A 9,640-nucleotide genomic window follows, 5' to 3' on the forward strand; every position below is an offset into this window, starting at 1 on the left:
ATATAAGTCGGATATATTTTATTAGATTTTTGGATAAATTTTCACGAAATTCGAAAGTCGTTTTCGTTTGAACTACGGACGACTAGTTAAAAGGTTGGTTTAAAGTGCATGATTGAACTAGTACTAAACTGCACTTTAACTATTTTTATATATACAACATTTATGATGAGAATTAGGTATAGAAACCTATTTTTCTCATTTAAGAGAAGGAAATGGAGGCGCAGCTCTCAACAGTGCGACGAAACTTAGGTTTCGATTTCGATCCGTCTGTTTTTCGATTATAACTCCGTTTCTTTGATAATTACTCAAGTAATCGAGATATTAATCCCGTATTAAACGTTTATTTTGATATATTTCGATATATTTCGAATATATATTCGTTTATAAACGGTTACCGTATCGAATCGAACGTATACCTATTATTTTTACGTTTCGAATGTGAATTTGGATATATTGGATTGTGTATACGTGGTAGGAGCGGAAAAATGAGGTTGTAACACGTCGGTATGCCCCGGAAATCGAATTTCCCCGGGACTGTGCACTTATGTGCACGGACGTGCACATATGGTGCACGAACGTGCACCAATCTGGAGGTGCACGAACGTGCACCAATCTGGAGGTGCACGACCGTGCACAATGGTGCACGATCTTGCACTAGCCAGGGGTGCACAAACGTGCACCAGGCCGATACCTAAGGAGGGGGATTCTTTTGAGGCTTTTTGCCCTATCCGTTTGACGTAGTTTCGTCGAACTAAAACGTTTTCAAATGATAACTTCTTTTGAAAGAAAGTAAAACGAGTCTTTAAACCTAAACCTATATATTTTTAAAATGATATTTTAAAAGTAAAGTTAAACATTTAAAAAGGACTTTAAAGAGTTAAAGTCGATATTTAACCGTTTAAAGGAATTAGCAAACGATGTTGCTTAATAATTAGTATACGACGGTGAATTGTTTTGACAATCAAGTCTATGCTATTAAACGATTTTAATTAGGTATTGTTATACCTAAAAGGACTTCCACAGTGAAGTCTAAATGTTTTCTTGAGATGAAAACAATTTAAATGATTTTTAAAAAGAACGAGAACATAAGTGTTAAGTGTTATATGTTTGTATGATTTGTCTGGACCTAGGATTCAGAACCTAGATGTTTATACCATAAATAGATATTGATGTGTTGTCTTGTATATTTTATATGTTTGATTCGACTAGCTGTCCAGCAGTCAGACCAGGACTCTAGGGAGTCTGTCACACATACGGCAGGGCTAAGTAGTAACTTAGCAGTACTGTGAGTTTACGTGTTTACTTTTGAATATCAGTATTCAATTGCTTTAAATCCATAAATCGCAGTAGTATAAGTTAGCCAAGAAAGATCCATTGGAACGAGCTACCTATTGGGCAGCAATAGGGTTGTGTGATCACCAACACCGATTTCTAGATGTACTTCTGTCAAGGTATAGAGGTATGTCTGTCGTGTAAATCGTTGGGAAAGTAAATGCCCTGACTTCACGGGTAAACCCTGAGACAGCAGTAATACAGTTACGGTCACAGGATAAACCGCGATGGCAGTTTTATGATTACGGTCCAGGTACCAGAGATACAGAAGTGGACGGTAGTGACTCAGGTCACGGTCCTTAGTCTGTAGTCTATAAGCTCGTAAGATGAGTGTGTCTGTTAGGACAATTGTGGACTAGGGTTTCATATGGATCGACGTATTGGTAACATAATTTATATATATAAATGTTTTATATATATGCTGCGATTTTGGTGTTTATCTGTAATCTGTCTACTCACTCAGAAATATATTTCTAACCCCGTTGTTGTTTTCCCATTTTCAAGAAACGAGCTTTGAGGTCAGTCGAGCTTCCACGTCCCTTCTTCAGGAAAGCTCTTCTTTGGTATTGTACATAGGATTTTGTACTCTTAGTATGCTGCAATAGTATAAGTGTAATGTGCCAGCAGCCGTGTCACTAGTCCTTTGTTTAGATACTCTGATAGGATCTAGTGCACGTGTGTGTACCTTCTGGGTGGCTGCTTAGTGGCATATTGTATCTAGTTACCGAGTCGGCCTCATGTGTTTTTGTGAGGGTCAAAAACAGTATGTTTTATATACGCCGGCTACGTGTAACCGGTCCGCTGTGTATTTTAATATGTTTAATACCACCATTGCGAGACGCAAGGTGTCCGCTTATTTTATTAAACATATTAACAGTGGCGTGTGGCTGGGAACATGGATGCCTGTGTGTTAACACAAGCGAAAGATAAGTCTCTGGTTTTCCAATGCTTACACGTCAGGTTTTGAGAAGGAAACGAGGGTTGAGATAACGAGGTTACCCAACCAGTACTTCTGAAAACTAGATTTCGCTTATATATATAATTTCAGAAATGTGTTTGGTTAAATGAGAAACGTTTTAACAGCATTTTCTGAAAACGGATCGTATGCGAGGTGCGATCTTTTAATTATATTTGCGAAAAATTTCTAGAGCTTCTAGGCTTGCTACGGGTTTCGGAACAACCATTTTCATTCCCTAGCGCCGGTCGTGACTTGGATTAGAGTGGAATTCGGGTCGTGACAGTCATGTTGGATTTTGAATTTGATAGAAACTGTCTAAAATGATGTTATATTTGTTGTAGATTTTCAGTCTTTTTTTTTATTCTTTTTGTGTATACTTTGTTAGCTTATGTCATGTTTGATTTTGAATTTGATAGAAACTGTCTAACATGAGGTTATATTTGTTGTATATTTTTAGTTTTTTTTTCTGTATTCTTTTTGTAATGTCAAAATACTTTATAGAAAATAATAAATATATTTTATGTATATTTTCTGTATTTTATAATGTCAAAATAATTATAAAATATGCTTTTGGTATATTATCTATATACTTTTAGTATATAAATTGGTCTCGCTATTTTTAATTTAGACATACATTTAATATAATTTTAATATACAATTTAATTTAAATTTCATACTTGTGCTTTAATAAATGATAGTTAAATTTATTTTAAATTATAATAAAATAATATCAATAAATGTAAAAGATTTAATATTTTTAATTATAATATATATGTTATTTTATTAATATGATCAATACAAATTTAGTTCGACTTAACATAAAATTTTTAAAAAAACCTTTTTTTTTAAAACAGATAATGTAGTAAAAAATTAAATTTTATAAAAATAAAATAATAGCTAAATATATAGTTTAAAAGTTTGGATTTTGTAATAAATTAGTTAATCATTTTTAACAAAAAAAATTTAGATATTTTATTAGCATATTTATTATTTAAAATAATAAATAAATTTTAATATAAAAGACATTGAGCTTATCGCAGTAAGAAAGAGTAAAAATAAGGGGAAAGTTGAAAAATACTTAATTTATGTAAAATAATATCAAATATAGAAAAAATAACAAAAATATTCAAAAATAGGAAGAAAATAACAAAAATGCTAAATTTGCTGAAAAATTACATGAGCACCTAAAAAAACTAAAAGTTTACATTTAATACCTTCCTAATGAGGATGCAGTACATGACACTCCTAAAACAAATAAAAATAGTCAAAACGCATCAGAATGGGTCAAAAACGCGTCAGAAACGCATCTGACATATGTTTGACACGCGCGTCAGTCACGCGTCAGTTTGTCAAAATTATTCACATGTATCATTTATGTATTCGCGATGTATCGGTAATGTATCAGAAACATATTTAATTATCATTTTCTCTTATTTCTAAAACAAATATATATGTATATATATACACACAAACACACATACTATTTATATCTATTATTTATGTGCTTATAAAGTGTATGTGTAGCATATTTTAAATTAAACGAAACATGTATCACATACTTTAAAAATACATAAATTATGTTATAAAAGAGTATCATAAAAAATGTTCTTCCTATTACATGTTTGATGTCTGTCTTGTTCTTTGTTAATTATATATATATATATATATATATATATATATATATATATATATATATATATATATATATATATATATATATATATATATATATATATATATATATATATATATACACATACTCGTATTATTTATATGTATTGATAATGCGTCTTTAATGTGTATCCATAACAAATTTTAAATTAAAGCTACATCTATCATATACTTTAATTGAAATTCACGCATCCATAACATTTTAATTTGTTACTCGATATAAACATCTTTATAATTTAGATTTCTTTGGTTGTATTTTTTTAACTTAGTTGCCTAACACTTAAAAATTATGTGTATTTTGTATGTATGTAGAAGATGATTCTAACATATTTAATTAAGCATTATTTTTTTCGATATATCTATCAAAATATATGACGTGTATCTGAAATGTATCTTGAACATATATCATATTAAAAAAATATGTGTTCCGTATATATATATATATATATATATATATATATATATAAATATCATGTATAAATTAAATATTATAGATTTATCTAACAAATACAAGTAAGAAACATGTCAAAATACATCTAATAAATTAATATATATTTAAAAATGTATACATTTGAGCTGTTTTCGATATGTATAATTTATATATTAAAAGTGTATCTAACAAATACATCCAAGACACATTTCAGATACGTCATATATACATCTCATTTTTTCAAGGTGTGGCTGAGTAAACTTAGTTTTCAAGTTCATAAAATGGCCAAGAAAAAAGTGATGCTAAAAAGTTCCAACTATCGCTCAAATTAACATGTCCTTATATCTTCAATTATTGTAAACCATGTACCAACATTTACTCCACAACTATAATGATTCACTAGTTTAAAAATCGATCAATGTATCTGCGATGCATTAGTAATGTATTGAGTTACCACCATTAACGAGAAGATGCATATCAAGAATATATTTATCATGTATAAATTATATATTAAAAATTTATCTAATAAATATATTTAAGTAACATGTCAAACACGTTTGATGAATTAATATATATTTAAAAATAAATGTATTTGAGCTGTTTCTGACATGTATCTGATATGTATAACATATGTATCAAAGATGTATCTCGAAGACAGTCACATACTATTAATGAAGCCTATTGAAAAAATATATTTCAGATACATCTATATAACACGTTTGATACATAATCTTATAATTATTTAAAGTAACAATATAAAAAATGATATATTCACATAAAAATATATAACTGATACATCTTTAATATATAAATAATGTATATCAAATATTATTTTAATAATACATTTATTATAGCCAATTTAGACTGAAAATTTTCAAAATTATCCCTTTTTTGTTTGACTACAGGTCTTATAATTCTCAATAAAAACAAGCAATGGTAAAGCATTAAATGCTACCATTGTCAGTCACATTTCCATCAACAATATTTATAATTTTTGTAAATTTAATGACAAAGAATTACATAAAATATATTTATACATATATTCACATCTCAAATACATACATAATACATCTCAAATACACATAAAATATAATTTTAATAATATATTTATTTATTATGCATTAAACTAGGATGAATTTTTCTAAACTATTCAAACAAATACTAATAAAAAAAACTAGATTGAACAATTCGTCGGAGACCGGAGAGAGATGTCCGCTGCTAAATTGAAATCGAAGTAGTAGTGAATTTCCATAAACAGAGGCTTTCGCTTCAGAGCACACTAAAATAATTAAAATAGGATTTAAAATTTAAAATTGTTTTTAATTCAAAATGGTGTGTAATACATTTCAACTTAAATAAAATTATCTAAAATAAAATAACTTAAAAGTGAATGACAAGTCTGAATCTAAGAAGTAAAACAGAATATATAATACATTTGCACTATTATATGCAAAACCCACTCACAAACCATGAACACCAATGACCAAATCTGTTTGAAGTGTTGTTCCACAACGGATAATAAACACATATTCATAATTTTAGGATGTTCATATGACACTAGGCTATATACACAATGACTGAACAAAATTATCAATCTTTTTTTTTATCTTTTTCAGATTGGCCCCTACTATTTTATCTTAAATAATCACCAAGTCTCCAATCATTTTTCCCATCAATATAACCTTCAGCACCAAACTCTTTTATCTGCCTACCGAATCTCGTCGAAAACTTGGACACATCAAATATATCAATAAGAAGAAATTGGTTACTCCTATCTGAGAAAGCGCAAAATATACCTTGTCATTCATGTCATTAGTGGCCTCAATTATAGATCTTGGATTTGTAAAAGTTATAAAGCAATAATATTTTTTACTTTTTCCCTTATTATTTATAATCTGTAGAGACCCAAAAAGAGCATTATAATCAAATTTAAAAAATGAATAAATTAGGAAAATATAATTGTTATAAATTAAAAATTAAAGTAATAGTTTTGAATTATTACCTCAATGTAGATGATGGAAACATTTTTTTTTTAATAATTGAAAATATTGTGTGACATTCTTGAGAAAACATAGAGCAATAAAATAGCACTGGTTTTAGCACAGTGCTATTTCATCGTCTTCAAAATAAAAAAAAGAGAGGAAATTTTAGCATAGAGATAGAAGGAGAGAAGTGGAGATGGAGAAGAACAGTAAAAAGAGAGAACGTTGTGAAAGTGGGTATTGGGTGAAATAAAAAATGAAAAATTGACATATTAATTGTAAAGTTAAAGTTAGCAGTGATGTAAATAATTAGAAGAGTTAGCATTTTTATAATATTTGAGCGTTATTAGCTTAATTTTGTAATTTTCTCCCAAATATATGGCGGTTTTCTTTTTCTTGGGACTAACACTTATATTCTTTAAATAATTAGTGTAGTACGTGATTCATTCAAAGAAATTAGGACAACCCGTACTTGCGTGGTTAATTAAAAATTGATTGTGCACGCGCCATCCAACTTGCCGACATTTGTTGGAAGAAATAAGATTAGGCAATGATTCTAAAAAATGAATGTACAGGTGTCATCATGATTCATTTCAATCTATTCAACTTAAAGTCTTTGAAAAACATGAAATCCACTTTTATTTTTAGAGGAAATTAGACATAGCAATTAAATTTGAGAATTAATTTGAAAATCACGTGCTTTTATTAATATTTACAACAAAAGATTTTGGTTTGACACAACACGTGATGTGTAAGAGTGTTTACGCACAACACGCAATTTCTGCTTCCATTTGATTATTTGTAAAGAAGACATAAACGATCCCCATAAAAATAGGCAGAAAATAAACAAATGGAAGAGGTAAAAGCTTGGTGGACCAGTGTTCGTGTTTTGAGGAAGCAGAAATTGCGTGTTGTGCGCAAAAACTCTGACACATCACGTGTTGTGCCAAACCAAAATCTTTTGTTGCAAATATTAATATAAGCACGTGATTTTCAAATTATTTTTCAAAATTAATTGATGTCTAATTTCCTCTTATTACTATGGTTGTAACAAATTTGGGGCTTCCCATGATCTAACATGAAACGGCATAATTTACACCGAACCGGCCGGTTTAATCGGAATATCCGCAAACTAGTCATATCAGCGGTTCTAGTTGCTCTAAAACCCTTCCAATTCAAGAATCGTGGTCTTGTTTCAAACCGGCCGGATAACCATTTAACCGGAGCAATCAACCGACCAAATGACTGTGAAACCCGGTCCGGTTCAATCAACAACAAAGAAACAAACATTCTTCTTATCTAAATAAATAAAGAACTTTAGTAACATTGTTGGGATTCTAATTTTGATTGCATTGTATTTAGTGGAAGTATTTAAGACCACCGGTCTATAGTAATTTTTGTGTATATGTTCCTTATTTTCTAATATATATAATGATTGTTAAGAGTTATAATTTTTCATATACATATATTCTTATAATACGGGACTAAATCCGATTGAACACTGGTCGAACCTTAAACTCTTAACCATCTAGTCTCACCGGGTTTATCACCAGGTCGAATTTGACAACATTACATATTACACTAAAACCTGAGCAGCCTGATTCGCAGATCGCCTTATATAAACAAAATTTAAAGAGAGAACCACAAAAATATTACTATTTAAATAGAAAATAATTAAAATTCACAGCAACCTAATAATTTACATTGATACCAAAAAAAGATAAAAGTTTACATATTCTAACCAACCCACTAAATAGGAGACACATGGCACACACAAAGCAAAAAAAAAGGTCAAAACGTGTTATAACTGGTCAAAAACGCGTCTGACACGCGCGTCGGTCACGCGTCAGCGCATGTCAGCGTGTCTCAGCATGTCAAAATAATTTAAACATGTATTAGCTATGTATAATGTGTCACTAATTCATTTTCTCATATTTTTAAAAACAAAAATAAATAACTAAATATATGTGTGTATATATATACACACACATATTATTTTATGCACTATTTATGTGTATATGTATAATATATTTTAAATTCAAAGATAAACGTATCACATGCTTTAAAATGCATAAATTACGTTACAAAAAAGTATATATATTATATATTATGTATTAAAAATATATTTATCTATCGTATATAAATTATATATATATATATATATATAAATTGCTTCCAATATATATTCGATATATGTATATAAAAAACGTGTCTTTCTATTAAATTTTTGATGCTTGCTCCGTTCTTTTATTTTTTCTATGTTACACGAGGTTTTGCTTTTTAGCTTAATTTATTGTTTATATTTATAATGTATTTATGAAGTACGGTCATGTATTTACAGTGTATTGCAAGATATAGATGATACATCGATAATGTATTAAAGTTTTAATATTAATTGTTTTCCTCTATATCTATGATGTATCGATGGTGTATTTATGATATATCGGTAATATTTACGATGTCAAAATATATAATATGTATCATCTATGTATTATCTATGGATCTGCTATGTATCGAAAATGTATCACTCATTTATTTTCTCATATTTCTATATCATATTCGAAGAATGATTTAAAACTGAAAAAAAAAAATTATGGTTCTTTTATATGCTTAAGTTTTGAAAAATAAAATGAGTATTTTTATTTTGTTTTGTTATGATATAGTTGTTGCAAAGAGTTTGATTGTTAATTAATTAAGGGTTAATGTCAAAAAAAATCACGAACTTTACACGTTTTCTCATTTTAATCACGCAGTTTAAATTTTCTCATTTTCATGCACGAACTACCACTTTTTCCCAAATTCATGCACGACGCTGAGGTGGCACTCATTAATTGGTGTAAAATGAACTCCACCTCAGCGAGTTACACCAATGGAGTCGTGACACCTCATCACCGTGTATGAATTTGAAAAAAGTGGTAGTTCGTGCATGAAAATGAGAAAATTTAAACTACGTGATTAAAATAAAAAAATGTGTAAAGTTAGTGAATTTTTATAACATTAACCCATTAATTAATTTTGATGATATTTTGAGTTATGAAGGCTTGTTTTTTAGTTATTGAGAAATTATTGTAAGTTGACGATAATTGAAATTTTTATTATTGGAAGTTGCTGGTAATTAAAATTTTATTATGATTTTTCCCCTTTATATCTATGATGTATCAGTGGTGTATTTTACGATATATCGACGATGTATTTATGATGTATCAAATATGTATCTATAATATATCGGTTATTTTGAAAATTATTTTCGTTAAAAATAATCATTTT

The sequence above is a fragment of the Mercurialis annua genome, linkage group LG2, assembly GCF_937616625.2.
Source record: "Mercurialis annua linkage group LG2, ddMerAnnu1.2, whole genome shotgun sequence".
Lineage (NCBI taxonomy): Eukaryota > Viridiplantae > Streptophyta > Magnoliopsida > Malpighiales > Euphorbiaceae > Mercurialis > Mercurialis annua.